Source organism: Periplaneta americana, chromosome 3, assembly GCF_040183065.1.
Source record: "Periplaneta americana isolate PAMFEO1 chromosome 3, P.americana_PAMFEO1_priV1, whole genome shotgun sequence".
NCBI lineage: Eukaryota > Metazoa > Arthropoda > Insecta > Blattodea > Blattidae > Periplaneta > Periplaneta americana.
Window position 1 is genome coordinate 26,997,322 of NC_091119.1, and position 15,034 is coordinate 27,012,355.

The following is a 15,034-nucleotide window of genomic DNA, read 5'->3' on the forward strand; positions in this document are numbered from 1 at the left end:
GCATTATTATTTAATTAATAAATCATTTTTAAAAAGATAGAGTGTTATTATCAAAAATAAAGTACTCTGAATCCCAAATACTTGTTAATGACATTCACCTTTGAATTTTACCAAGTATCATCTACTAGTGTGTTAAATCTTATGTTTTATAATTCTGTTTTGGTTGTTCCATTCTTTCAGTGTGAATTTAATCGTTTTAATGTGGTTTATTGAAAATGTAACTAAGTGATTGACACTAATGACATTCACCTTGAATTTTACCAAGCATCATCTGCTAGTGTATTAAATTTTTACCTCCGTTTTAGTTGTTCCATTCATCCAGTGTGTGTGTTTTAATTCATTACGAAATGACAGTGTATAATCAACAGCTGTATGAACACTGTAATCCATAAGTTCATTTAAACAGCACACAACGATTACGTCGCTTGTACTCATGTTTCACCATTGTGGCATATATTAACCTTCCTATTGTGAATGGGTCTAACTGACCCATTGCACTTACTAAAATTAACACAAAACGTACAAAAAGAGCGGTAATGTGACGGGGCTTTGAGTAATCCTAAAAAACATCATTACGAATATTTCCTATTACTTTTATCCAGAAAAATATAGTACTTCGTCATATATTTCACTTTGACACATCTATTGTGATTGGGTCATCTAGACCCAGTCACGGATTTTGATTTTAATTATGAGTTACGTACTGTTGTTGTGTTCCGATACATTTCCGATACACGCTCTCACCCTCTCACACACTCTCACATACAGTCACACACAGTCACACAATCTCACACACTCTCATACACTCTCACACACAGTCACACAATCTCACACACTCTCATTCTCACACACAGTCACACACTCTCATACACTTTCACACACTCACTAACTCACACTGATATTAGCCGGTATGTACAGATCTGCTGGATAATTACTTCAAGAACTGTGGGACAGTATGTATGGTAGACCTGTTTTCTGTGCAACAGCATCACTTCAATTTTTCCATACTACTAGCAAGTTTCTCAGGTTTGACAACAAATCAGTCCAATTAGATAACGTCATGATAAATTAGCTGCTATTATATTTTTTTTCTCCTGTGTTTGTGGAACAAATGCCAAAAATGTTCTTACCCTATCAAGATGTCATAGTATATGAGCAGTTGGAGCCATTTCGAGACAAATATCCCTTCCGCCAGTACACACTTTCAAAACCCAGAGGGTAGTATGGTATAACATTGTGATGTAAAAACAGCATAATATGTTTGTGCAGCAGAAGTTTACAAAGCAAAGCCAGAAAGTGGACCACGAGAAACAAACCAAGGCCGAAATGTTGGTAGCATTGACAAGACTGATGGAAACACCACGGGCAATTTTTTCACCAGCTATATTTTGGCATTTCCCACACGTGGTCTAAGGCATCCTGCCTAGGACTCGCGTTACGAAATGCGCGCTGATTCGAGTCCTCATGGGGAAAGAAATTTCCTCATGAAATTTCGGCCAGTGTATGGGACCGGTGCCCACCCAACATCGTGATGCACTTGGGGAGCTACGATAGGTAACGAAATCCGGTTACGCAAACCAGCTATAACGGCTGGGGGGATCATCGTGCTAACCACACGATACCTCCGTTCTGGTTGGATGATCGTCCACCTCTGCTTCGGCATGTGGCCGTGAGGCCAGCAGCCAGCTGGTCGGTCTTGGCTCTTCTGGGTTGTAGCGCCACGGATTATTATATTTTGGCCCAGGAACTTCTCAAGAGGAAACTAACGTTAGTCAGAACTCTGAGAAAAAGAAAACCATAAGATATGCAGCTAAACTGTAGGAGACCGGATGTCCAAGCATTTTCGGATTTCAGACCGACGTAACTATGGTGTCGTATGTGTCTTAGAAGAATAAATCAGTGATTTTGCTGTCCACAGTGTATCACGACTGCAGTCCATCTTCAGAAGAGCACAGAAAGCCTGAAATCATATTACATTACAACAAAACGAAGGGAGGAATTGTCACCACGGATAAACGTGCAGTACCTACTCTTGCAAAAGGAGTACAAAAGATGGTCTGATTGTGTGTTTTATAATGTACTCGATATTGAAAGAATAAATGCTTATGTTTTCTATGCTCTGCGAGTACAATCCAAATAAATTGTATAGATGAAGATTGTTCCTGAAGGAATTGGACTAGGCCTACAATTAGCACAAGCATATGCGAGAAAAAAAAAGGATGACAAGAAGTCTGCCTCAGAAGATAAAACTAAGTTTGGAAAATGTTCCAGGGATGAGTTCAGGAGAATGTGCAACAAAAAGGAATGTAGACCGAAGAAAGACCAAAAGACTGTCAAAAATGCAATAGATGCAAAGCATTTCTCTGCCAAGTTCATGCAAACATTCTAGGCCTAATGCAACATTTTCATAGACTAAATTGGTAATTATTTTCTATTCACACATTGGAAAAAAAGACATTAATTGCTTTTTTTGAAACAAGACTTAAATAAAAGTAGATGTTTTACTATTACATCCATTTTTCAAATCCTGGGTCAAACTGACCCATTCACAACATGTGTGACAAAGTTTCGAACATAATAGGAAGGTTAAGCATGTACAAAGACAAAGTTTAATATCTGAATATAGCATAAATATGCCGAAAAAGTTCATGATGAATAAATTGTAACATATTAATACTATATTAGTAGATAAGCATCAGACGGCCCCATTCAATCCAAAACCTATTGTAATCTGCTTATCGGTCAGAACCTCAACAAAATGAAATCAAATGCTAGTACTTTCACGAAGCATGTTGTTGCCCTTGAAGGTACCCAACTGTAATACCTGGAATGGATGAATGAATCAATCAATGAATCTATGAATGAATCAATCAATCCATACATGAATGAATCAACGAAACGATGTGCGAATGAATCGATGAGTCGATGGATAGATGAATGGATAATGGATGAATCGATGGATGATTGATGATTGTTTGACTGAACTGAGAGAGGAAGAATTGTCAATTAAATGGTAGGCCTACACGATGATAAACGCGTCCTTGCAAGGGCTCTTGTAACTCCTGCGTGGTTCAATGTGGTCTGGCTTTGCCGTCTACACACAAAGAATGAGAAACGACTCGAATATTCGATAAACCGAACCTGAGACACTCCGGAGAATGGGAGAGCTTTGCATACTGACTATAGTGCCAGGCGTTCAATAGCAATACACATATAATTTCTATTTTTCGTAACCGGTTCTACGCAACTCAATTGGATGTTCAGTTCAAAATGTGTCATGGCTCGCTGTACGCCGTCATGTGGCTTGTCGATGAGCCTAGAGAATTCAATCTTCCTACACTTCCGCAGAGGTGTATTACTTATCTGCCAGAGAAGTTGCCTAGCAAGTACGGCGTTCATTCTGAAGAGTACTTACTGATACGTACGGTAACGCCGGTAGTGGCAGGAATGTGAACTGTTTCGAAACATGTACTGAGGTGAGTTTTTTTCTTACTGTCGGGATGTGTGGAGAGAGTTAAGACGATTACTTACGTATTTGTTGACTTTAATTTCGATGGTCAACATGGACACGGAGCATTTCATTTGTTTTGTGGAATGTTTCCGTACGCAACCGATGATAACAAATACCCCACGTATGACTTGCCCGCGCAAGAGGTTATGGTAGCACACAGACCGTACAGACCGCCATCTGTTGCTACGACGTTCAAGTTATACCGTACAAGTTCTCAAGTTCAGATTGAAGAATGCCTTAAATAATAGGCAACTTCTCTAACATATAAGCTGAAACTCGCTTCAAATCGGTGACCCAACAACAGTGACGTCATGACACACTTTGAAATGAACACCCAGTAGTAATTACTTTCATTTGCGTAAGTAATTCGGTTACGCAAGTTACCGTATTTAATTTTACTCGTTGAATAATCTTATTAAATTTCACTTGTGCAATTAGTACAGATAAACATCATCATCATCATCATCATCATCATCATCATCCACAGGGATTAGGCCTTTTGACCTGTTCCGTCCTCTCAAAGAATTTGATCTCTCCATCTCTTCGTGGGTGGTCTTCCTCTGTCTCTGTTGCCTTTGGGTTTGTATTCTAGAATCTATTCTTAGGTGTGGATTCTAATGTAGCAATTTTATCGTGAAGATTTGCATCAAATTCTCTTCTTTCCATTTCATGCTTCAGTTTTTCCATGTTCAATTTCGTCAACTGTCTTTCTCTTATTGTCTTCAGATGAATATCTACTTTGCTTACCAGCAGGACATAATCTGAGTTAAAATACGTACATAGTGTTCTGCCAAATGCCAGGTGTTCTACTGCAAACCCAGCATTCTCCGTAAAATTTAAAATGTGTACAGAAAGGAATAGAAACTGTTTGCTTAAATTTCTTCTCAGATATTTCTGAATAAAACAATAAGATATATAGTCATTTACAAGTTCAAAATTAATTTATCTATCTGGTTTGTGTAGCACTCAGTTCTTTTGTCTGAATGTTTAACTCCATGGTTATATCTTATGTGTGTTCATCATATTGAAACATTTGCCAGTGTAAAAAAATAAATTCTAAATAAAGAAAAGATATACAATTTGCTCCTATTTATCCCACAACATATGTCAACATGCCTCCAGGGCGAGGTAAGTTGACTCAATATCCACGTTTCAAAATATTACAAACTTTGTCATTTAAATCGTGTTGAGATCTAAATTCAAACTTCCCTTCACATAGCCAAAGAACCATGCAGAACGACTAGCTTTGAGGATTTCATATAATGCTACGCAAAAAAAAGGGGGAAAAAAAAGAAACATAAATTTTGAGCCAACCTGCCTCCCTTTCTCCTATAACCAAGTTTTTTAAACTGTCAACTTACTCTACTGCCTCGTATAATAATCACACGTTTAACTTTAACTTCTTTACACCGAAATTTTAATAATATGTTAATGTGGATATGTACATTAATCTGAAATTGCAGTTGGCGTGTGGTTCTTGTGCAGGCAGTCGGTCTGCAGGCACAGGTCGTGTGGTTTCGATCCAGGCGGCGGGGGTTTGATATCTCGTGCAGTCGAGGTGGCGGGTTTAGATGGTGGTGCAGAAGAGGCGGCGGTGGTATATCTCCTGCAGTCGAGGTGGCGGGTTTAGATGGTGGTGTAGAAGAGGCGGCGGTGGTATATCTCCTGCAGTGGAGGTGGCGGGTTAAGATGGCAGTGCAGAAGAGGCGGCGGTGGTATATCTCCTGCAGTCGAGGTGGCGGGTTTAGATGGTGGTGCAGAAGAGGCGGCGGTGGTATATCTCCTGCAGTCGAGGTGGCGGGTTTAGATGGTGGTGCAGAAGAGGCGGCGGTGGTATATCTCCTGTAGTAGAGGTGGCGGGTTTAGATGGTGGTGCAGAAAAGGCGGCGGTGGTATATCTCCTGCAGTCGAGGTGGCGGGTTTAGATGGCGGTGCAGAAGAGGCGGCGGTGGTATATCTCCTGCAGTCGAGGTGGCGGGTTTAGATGGTGGTGCAGAAGAGGCGGCGTTGGTATATCTCCTGCAGTCGAGGTGGCGGGTTTAGATGGTGGTGTAGAAGAGGCGGTGGTGGTATATCTCCTGCAGTCGAGGTGGAGGGTTTAGATGGTGGTGCAGAAGGGGCGGTGGTGGTATATCTCCTGCAGACGAGGTGGCGGGTTTAGATGGTGGTGCAGAAGAGGCGGCGTTGGTATATCTCCTGCAGTCGAGGTGGCGGGTTTAGATGGTGGTGTAGAAGAGGCGGTGGTGGTATATCTCCTGCAGTCGAGGTGGAGGGTTTAGATGGTGGTGCAGAAGGGGCGGTGGTGGTATATCTCCTGCAGTCGAGGTGGAGGGTTTAGATGGTGGTGTAGAAGAGGCGGCGGCGGTTTATGATGTCAGCTGCAGGCGGCGCGGCAGGAGCGAGATCTCAGTCTTCAGAGTCGTCAGATGATAATTGGACAGGCAATGGTGGTGGATCTATGGGCTGTAAAGGAATTTATAATTCACATTGAAGAATCGGTAGTACTATATTTATTTTCTTTCTTTCAAGATTACTAATTGGAAGGAAACAATGACGCGAGATGATGAAAGATTTCCATCTTATAATCATACATATAATACACTATAATGCTATGTGGAGAAAAAGAGCACTATGCAATAGTGACGCCTAAACTATGGCAATTTCTCACAGTCACGATATTTCAAGCAATACAACACACGAATTACACCTTCCTCAAGCACAATGTCCTGTTCAAATCATAGATATACTGTGAAGTCACAACACGATACACATTTTTGACATCCACTGTCAAATAAAAGTTTGTACGCCCAATATCCAAAGTTAAAACGCCTACAACCCCAAAAAGACTGGCCACTAGTTAACATTCTACCTACTTTGTCGAAGGCATTAGAATAGTTCACACATAACTCGTTGACTGCTTAGACATTAGATATGAACTCCTTGACACATATCAGTCGACATAGTACAGAAGACATCCAAAAAGCTACGACTTAAGTAAAATTTTCATACTGATATTATTAGACCCAACATCGACTTGCCGACGAGAAAATTACGATCATTCCAATTATCAGAAGTCACAGCTCTTTGGTTCTACTTAACCGCAGCGAATTCCTGCAGTGGTTTTCCATTATCTTAATGGCAACCAGACATGTGCCCCTGCATGAAATATCGTAAGTTTAATGGTGAAAATATAAAAATTACAAATAGTTTTCTTAAGAGAAATACCGTTTTTTTCGGGCACATTAATGCTGTTATTTGACACTGCAGCTTTGTACTAGTTTCTCTAATACTTTCACCCGTGATCACTAGATGGTACTCGGGGTATTTTTTGAAACTAGGCCACAAAGACTGCATCTTTAAATAAAATAAATAATGTTTTAGTTTTTCAATCTTATGACTTATCATTTTAATATTAACATTTGCTAATACATGTTAATTACCAAAATAATGTATGAACGTTTTCGCCTATTTAAGGCATCATCAGATACAATTTGCGTTTATGATACCTAAATTCCATAGTGGAATTTTTGTTTATTCTTAAAGTGAGCTATCAAATTGGTGGTATAATAAGTAATAATGACTCACGAGTTTTATGTATATGTACTTGGGTGGAAAAAGTTGTATGTTATAAATACGTCTACCTTTGGATAACAAATTTTGCTCTTTTTAGTATCTTAGTTGTCTTACTTGCATAATAATAATAATAATAATAATAATAATAATAATAATAATAATACTAATACTAATAATTTATTTATTTATTTATTATTAATATTTGTGTGCTGAACAACAGCTAGAGGCCAATTATAGTTCAACAAAATACATAAACAGAAGATTCAAAGGTGCAAAAACAAATAAGTAATATCTTAAATAAACAAAAACATACATAAATAAAATTGAGAACAAGAACAGTAAATACTAATAATCAAAACGAAACTATACCTTAAAAGGATCTAATTGTGCCCATGCAAATTGACATATTTTATGCATCTACAGACTGGACAAAGTGTTTTAGAATTTCTGTTATAAATTTTTTTTTTGAAATCTTAAACCTTTTGTAGGAATACGAAGGCTGATGTTGTTTATGATAGACTCACAATCAATATCACCCTTGATAACTTTGCAAAGAAATTGATAATCAAGATTTTGACGTCTAGAATAAAGGCTACAACAGTTAAAATATTTACAGGTAATCTCATAGTTAAAGTCAGAGGAATTGGGTATAAATCGAAAAGCACATAAGGAAATAAATTTTCTTTGAATATTTTCCAATTTAACCGAATCTGTTGAAGTAATGGAATTCCAGGCTACAGATGCATATTCAAGTTTAGATCGAACCAAAGTAAAGTATAGAATTAATAGTGACTCTGGAGTAGAAAAAGAATAAGTTATAGACCTTATTAAACCAAGCATTCTTATTAAATGATTATAAATATATTGAACATGATCGTGAAAGTATAATTTAGAATCGAGCAGTACACCAAGATCTTTAATAGAATTTTTCCTAATAATACAGACGTTATTAAGAGAATAGTTAAATTTTAAGGAAGTAGTTTTTCGTGAGTACGAAATGACAAAAAGTTTTGTTTAATTAATTTTCATTCCATTATTGTCAGACCAAAGTTCAATAGAGTTAATATCATTTTGAAGAGTTTGGCAATCGGCAGGACTATTTATTGAGCGAAAGATTTTGAGATCATCAGCAAATAACAGGTAGTTTGAACTTATTCTTTTACATATGTCATCTATAAATAATAAAAATAATAGAGGGCCCAATGTAGATCCTTGGGGAACTCCACATAAACAATTAAATGGGTCCGAGAGAGAATCACCTAGACGAACACAACATTGTCTATTAGTTAAATAGTTTTCAAACCAGCTCACATAGTTTATTTATCAAAATATTGTGAGGTACAACATAATAATAATAATAATAATAATAATAATAATAATAATAATAATAAGAATAATAATAATAATAATAATAATAATAATAATACAGTATTTCCCTGTGCATTTAAGCTGACATACAATATCCTACTCTCTTATTCGACCTGAGGCCAATAGCGGATGTGCGACGATCGACTGAATCATTTGCCTGTCTTTCAAGATGTAGAAGAAGAAGGGAGAAGCAAAAATATATTGGCTGCAAGGCAAAAACCTACATAATTTGCAAAAAAATGTCAAATAAATTTGTATATAACAAGAAAAACAAAATGTTTGCTCTTCATAATATCTTTCAAAGTGAATTCTGTTAAAAATGCATATAATTTCAGCAGTGACGGCTGATTGACTGAGGCAAGTGAGGCCGGGCCGCAGTCACTTGCCTTAACTGAAATCAAATTTTGTGTTTTTAGATAATGCATTAGTTATTTGAATGAAGCATATATCGCTGTAAAAGTATTTGAAAACTTTGATGTATGTAGACTTGTTTTGCAGTAAAATTTGTTCCTGAGGCCGGGATCGCTCGTGCCGGGTCTGGCTTGTGATGTATATAGACCTGTTTTGCAGTAAAATTTGTTCCTGAGGCCGGGATCGCTCGTGCCGGGTCTGGCTTGTGATGTATATAGACCTGTTTTGCAGTAAAATTTGTTCCTGAGGCCAGAATCGTTCGTGCCGGGTCTGGCTTAATGCATTTATTTCATGTCCTTTCGCGGGCTTTGAGTTTACGCTTAAAACGTTGTAGCTGAGGCACAATTCGGCTGGCCTGGTCAGGTTTCACTCGTCCCATCCATGGGCCGGCCTCAAAGGTAGAGAGGGGTGGGAATAGCAATGGTTACTTGTCTTCCTAACTAGGCCATAAATAACAAAATTCCAGCTCTTTGGCAGGCAGAAACCCATTCGATTCTCTTCCCTTATGACTCAGTTTATGAAATAAGAAACGGTGTTTTACTATTGTACTTCGTAGTACTGTAGTGAATCTGGGCCAATGTTGTTATGTATTTTGGGAAAATATAAACAGAAACAAATGAGAGAAATAATGCTGGTGCAGTTAATTCATTGTTAGAGTGTCCTTTTTCGAGAAGAAATAATACTAAAAGAAAGGAAGTTTTTAAATAAAGAGAGAGACTACCGAGATACCTACGACATCGCTGATAATTTTTCTCATACATAATCTTAAAACGCGAGTTTCTATTGCATCCTGGTATGGGCAACATACAGTAAGTGATTATGTGGTAATGTATGCAAAATAAACTTCTCTTGGCCTTGTTTGTTGCTGTCAAAGGAATAAAATAAAAAGAAAAGAAAGAAAGGGGAATTTCAACACATAATATGGGATGCTTCATCACACTGAAACAATTACTGAAACTCAAAGCGTAACAGCTTACTTGGTGAGTGAAATTATTATTTTTCATTGATAGTAATAAGAATAGACTAATAATAATAATAATAATAATAATAATAATAATAATAATAATAATGATAATAATTATATTAATAATATAATAACAATAATAATTAATATCATAAACAAACATTTCCTATCGGAGGCACTTAATCTAGTTGCATCTGGCCTCACCGAGCATTTTGATCACCGGCCGCTACTGAATTTCAGTAAAAAACATTCAAAATGGTTGCTCCTTATAACATTTCTCTGTTGTAGTTTCTTCAATAATAAATTTAGTTAATTAAATGAATAAGGTCCTTTTAGTCACCTTGTCCTCTCAAGTGGACAGTTGAAATCTGGAAATCTGGGCATCATGCTGTAAAAATGTAATTCACAAAAACTTACAAGGAGTCAAGAAAAAATCAATTTGAATTTTCTAAACAAAAAACATAATTCGTGACTGAAAAGGTTAATCAAAACTTCCTCTCTTAAACAAATTTTAAATTTCATTTCTCAGAAATAAATTAGAGGCACATATGACGTTTGACGATCATTATCAGTGGTTTCAGAATACCACTAAAATTAACACACTGAGATAAAAAAATATTCACAATTTATGAAAGGTACTAAGTATCATAAACATTTCGCAGGGGCTCCGTTGTATTTGTTACCTACAATGTGGAAATTATATTCCATATTTTCTTTCTTAACCTAATATGGAATCATGGTCTTCAAATCTGTCTTTTGTCATCTGACATAGAACTCAGTGAGGAACTAACTTCAAACATTGCTGATCGAATATTTTTCAGGTGTTTCTTTTTCTCACACTTTTGTCTTAGACTACTCTCACTCTCACTGTATGATTCTTTCACCTGGCTGCATGCTAGTCTGGTGAATCTGGTGATGCTGACAGTTTTGGAAATAAAGTTTTATATAGTAGTGATGATCTGATCTGGCACAGTTTCAATGTTATAGCAATTTCAATAACTCATAGGAACTGCTTTAAACGGTCTTACGACGTTAGTTTCCTTCACTATTTTATTCAGATAACTGGGTTCGTATGTATTTGCGACTGCCTTCGTTTTCAAGAAATTGTATGGTGGAGGACAGGCTAACAGCTTTAGGAATGTTAAATATTGAGAATAACATGGCATGTAACCCAGATTTCAACAGGAAAGTGGTGAAGTTCGTTACTGAAAAGCACCGGAGGCAGGAGTTCCACTACAAGTAAGTAATAAGGATGGCACCTACTTTGCTATAAGGGTACACAGATTTCTCACTGTTCCTAGTTTGTTTTAATTTCTATGTTTGAGCCTTCCCAGAATAAAATCCACGAGCAGTCGCTAATCACTGTACAGTTTTTGCAATCTGTCTTTCTTTTCTGTTGACATGTTATCAACACGTAATAAGATGACGTTACACCTCTACAAAATGTAAACGTGAGTTACAACAACTGAGAGTCGTTCATGACAAACAATTATTTTACTACAGTTTACAAATGAAATGAGTTTAAATACAACTACAAAATGTAGGGGAGAGATATTTTCTATCTTCATTCTTTCCTCTCCTTTAAGTGTTAGGCCTACAGTACATTATTACAGCATAGTTGAAAGCCAAGAAATAAGAATATATAACTAACTCTAATGAATTTGCTTATTTTCCAGAACAGGACAGGTACGAACTAACAAAATTTTCCTTGTAATTCAATCTACATCAATGTTAAATTTCTTAAAATGTGTTTAACGATTCTTTGAGTGCTACAATAATGCAGAAAGTGGGTTTCGTGGCTTAAATAAAGAAAATGTGCGTGTGTACTTATCACTTATTGACAGTGCTTACCAGATGTTGTAAATAGTCGATATTTGCTTTTAAGTTGGCAATTTCGTTGTCCTTTTGCCGTAAGTTGTAAAAATACTCGTCAGATAACTGGACATATCGGTTTATGTTCTCTTGGTAATTTTTAATCCTGTTATTTTGGTCGTCCAGAGTTCTCATAAGGTCCCTATTTTTAGCTTGAGTTTTTCTAAGCATATCTTTAATCTCTTCGTAGGAAGGCTCTTGGTCATATTCCTGACTACCCATGCTCTCCATGTCTGAATATTCTAGACTTTCTTCGGATGAAGGGACACTGTCGTTATCTCTTCCCTTCGAATGTTCGTGTGGTGGCACAGGGTCACAGTGCGACGTGTCAAAATGCTCTGATTTATCTTCAGGCTTTCGTAGCCCAATCTGTAAAATATTTTACAATTTATTCATGTTGAAGAAACTGTGAAGTTCTAGATTTAGTTTCTTTCCTTTAAGATTACTATTACAGCGACACAATGGCGCTACATTATGGAAGCTTGGAAAGTTTTCTTTTCTTAATCGTGCTGTCAGGGACTGGAATGCTCTACCTGCAGACTTACTAAAGGCTTTACCAATAACCAAAAATGTGTTTAAAACTAGGCTTAAGAAGTTTACTAACAGACGGCACTATATTATGGTGTCATGGTTTGCTGTAGGATTACTGTACAATTCCCACACAGGCAACTGGTGTAATTCCGACAATACAAGTCGGACTCGAGATCCGAAGCCGCGCGATGGTTTTTTTAATGTAAAGCAAATGTTAGGTAATTTCACGGTGAATCCTCACTATCACAACGTACAAAACAGGAGAGTGTGGTACATGAAGAACATACAAAAATCTCCAAGTAAAATATAAATTAATATAAAAGACAAGACATTTTTATGAACACAACTGGAAAGCCGCCATTCAGCTTCTCATTTCTTTGCATCACTGGTCATATTGCGAATTAATCTTTCGGGTTAAATCCGTAGACCCGTATACTATTGTTAGACTGGTTCTATTGTTGTGAACTAGATGGCGTCTGTGATAAATTGCTGACTTGTTATGAATACGATTTTGGTGATGAATGAGGCCGGTGATATTCAGGGATATGTGGCCCGAATTACCTGGCATTTGCCTTACTATTGAGGGAAAGATCCTGCAAAACCCCTACCAGGAAATTCAACCCGACCGGGAATCGAACCCGGTCCTTTAGCGTAAAATACCAGCATGCTGACCCGTACACCACAGAGGTGGTTAGTTTTTTAATTTATATATATATATATATGTATGTATGTACAACTTACGTATATAGTCGTGCTCACTCACATACTAATCAACAAATATATTATTGATCATATCAACTACCGTGTTACGTCATTAATGATGCAGCAGATTAATAGCTAATATCAGAAAGAAGAAGAATGATATTCATAATAGTAACACACATATGTCAAGAAGTCACACACACATTAAAACAGACTTGTCAACCAAAGACAATCTTGTTTGTTATAGCTTTTGATAGTAATGAAAACACACTTACTATATCGTCTGAGTTCGGTACCTGATCCCAGCATAAAAGTCAGTGATGACAATTTTATTTACCATGATAATATAACCATGAGTGAATTGCACTAGATATTAGAACACAGAATTATTACTAACAATTTTTGGCCTACTCCTTCCATAGACCTCATACCTTGTAACTTTTACCTCCGGAGAAAGCTAAAATCCCAATTGTACACAACCAATTCCCCTATTCTAAAGAAACTGAGAGCGAAATTAGAACTTTCGCGTCTGAATGACCATTTCTTAATCGTCGTCGTCATCGTCATCATCGTCATCATCATCATCATCATCGTCATCATCATCATCATCATCATCATCACAGATTGTAATTCTTTGAAGAAAATATGGCCTTCCAAATTTTCTTCCCACTTTAAAAAATCTACATTGTCAATTCATTTCGTACTGACGCCTTCGAAATCAGCCTAAAAAGTATGCCTACCATTGCTTACAATGTAATAATTCCCTTTGCATAGCAGGATCAAGACATTTATACTACATGTTATGATTTTTGAGATTATTAGCATCCCCAAGCTTCGTTTGTAAACTAGCTATCACGTTATTACTTACCGAGATTAAGATGTTATTAATGACGTCATGCGGGACGAAGCGTCCATTTCGTGGCACGTACTGGCCAGCTGGCCCTCTTCCGTGGCGTATCTGCAATTCAATGACAATCACATTCTAAGCTGTAGCTGAAATTAGTTCGGCAATAAGACGGAATTTTATGGGTAATTAAAATGTTCGTTACATTATACCAGAGCTTCTGACTGGAACAACTAGATGAACGCCTCAGTCATAAGAAGTCCCTGTAGGCCTATATGTTACAGTTACTGCTAAAGAAAGTCTCTAAGTACATGTTACAGACAGTGAAAATTACATATTAAATCAAAATCAGTGTGCAGCACAAATCCAGAGGGAGAGCAGACTTATGCGTATATGCTTATGACTAGTCAAGTATAAAAGTCTACGAGAAGACTGTTAGGAAACGTAAAGTTACCATAAAGGAAGATGGAAAAGTCAGTACAACTGGAGATATCCGTACGAGAAAATTTGAGTGAATTATGGAGAGAACTATTGCAGAACAGTACAGGAATATACCAGAAGGAAACAGTGAAGAAGAACCAGACAATAGAAAACTTAACACTGGAGACAAAAACATCAATTTGAAGATAAAAAATAATAATCCAAGGCACGACAGCCCATGAAGAAACATGACCGACCAGCCGGGTTCTGACCTCACGTCTACTTTCCGAAACAGAGGTGGACGATCATTGCACTAGAATGGAGATATCGTGTGGTTAGCACGATGATCCCCCAGCCGTTATAGCCGGCTTTCGTAACTGTATTTCGCTACCTATCGTAGCTCCCCAAGTGCATCACGATGCTGGGTAGGCACCGGCCCTATACATTGGCCGAAAACGTATGAGAGAATTTCCTCCCCGATGAGGACTCGAACCAGCGCGCATTGCGTTACGCGAGTCCTAGGCAGGATGCCTTAGACCACGACGCCACGGCGCGGGACTTTGAAGATAAAGGGCTTGGTAAAAGAGAATAATCTATGGATGAAAAATTGAGTGGTGAATTGTTTGAGTATCCTAATATGTATTTACTTACGTCTGGGTCCTGAGACCACATGCGGACGTCGGTGTACTTCGCCTCGTGGTGCAGGAGACCCAGTTCACGCTTCTCGCTGATCACCGAGGGGATCGTGTCCCTGCAATTACGGAAACTGGGCTTATAACGCTCTAACTTTCTAAACATATCCATTCTTTAGCTAAAATGTAGCTGAAGTCCCGATACG

General features: G+C 37.6%; 1 protein-coding gene across 4 annotated transcripts in view; it reads right to left on the reverse strand.

Annotated features, from left to right (window-relative positions):
- The window catches only part of LOC138695868 (metabotropic glutamate receptor 1-like), a 1,249,477-nt gene that overhangs the window by 890,981 nt on the left and 343,462 nt on the right, over positions 1 to 15,034 (reverse strand). For 2 of the 4 annotated variants that reach the window (XM_069820186.1, XM_069820183.1), the window contains exons 3-4: positions 14,848 to 14,947; positions 13,801 to 13,890 (exon numbers count right to left, since the gene is read on the reverse strand). The gene's annotated coding sequence lies outside the window, so the exon portion shown is untranslated. The remainder of the gene's footprint in view (positions 1 to 13,800; positions 13,891 to 14,847; positions 14,948 to 15,034) is intronic. The other 2 variants (XM_069820185.1, XM_069820182.1) reach the window with 1 other exon arrangement.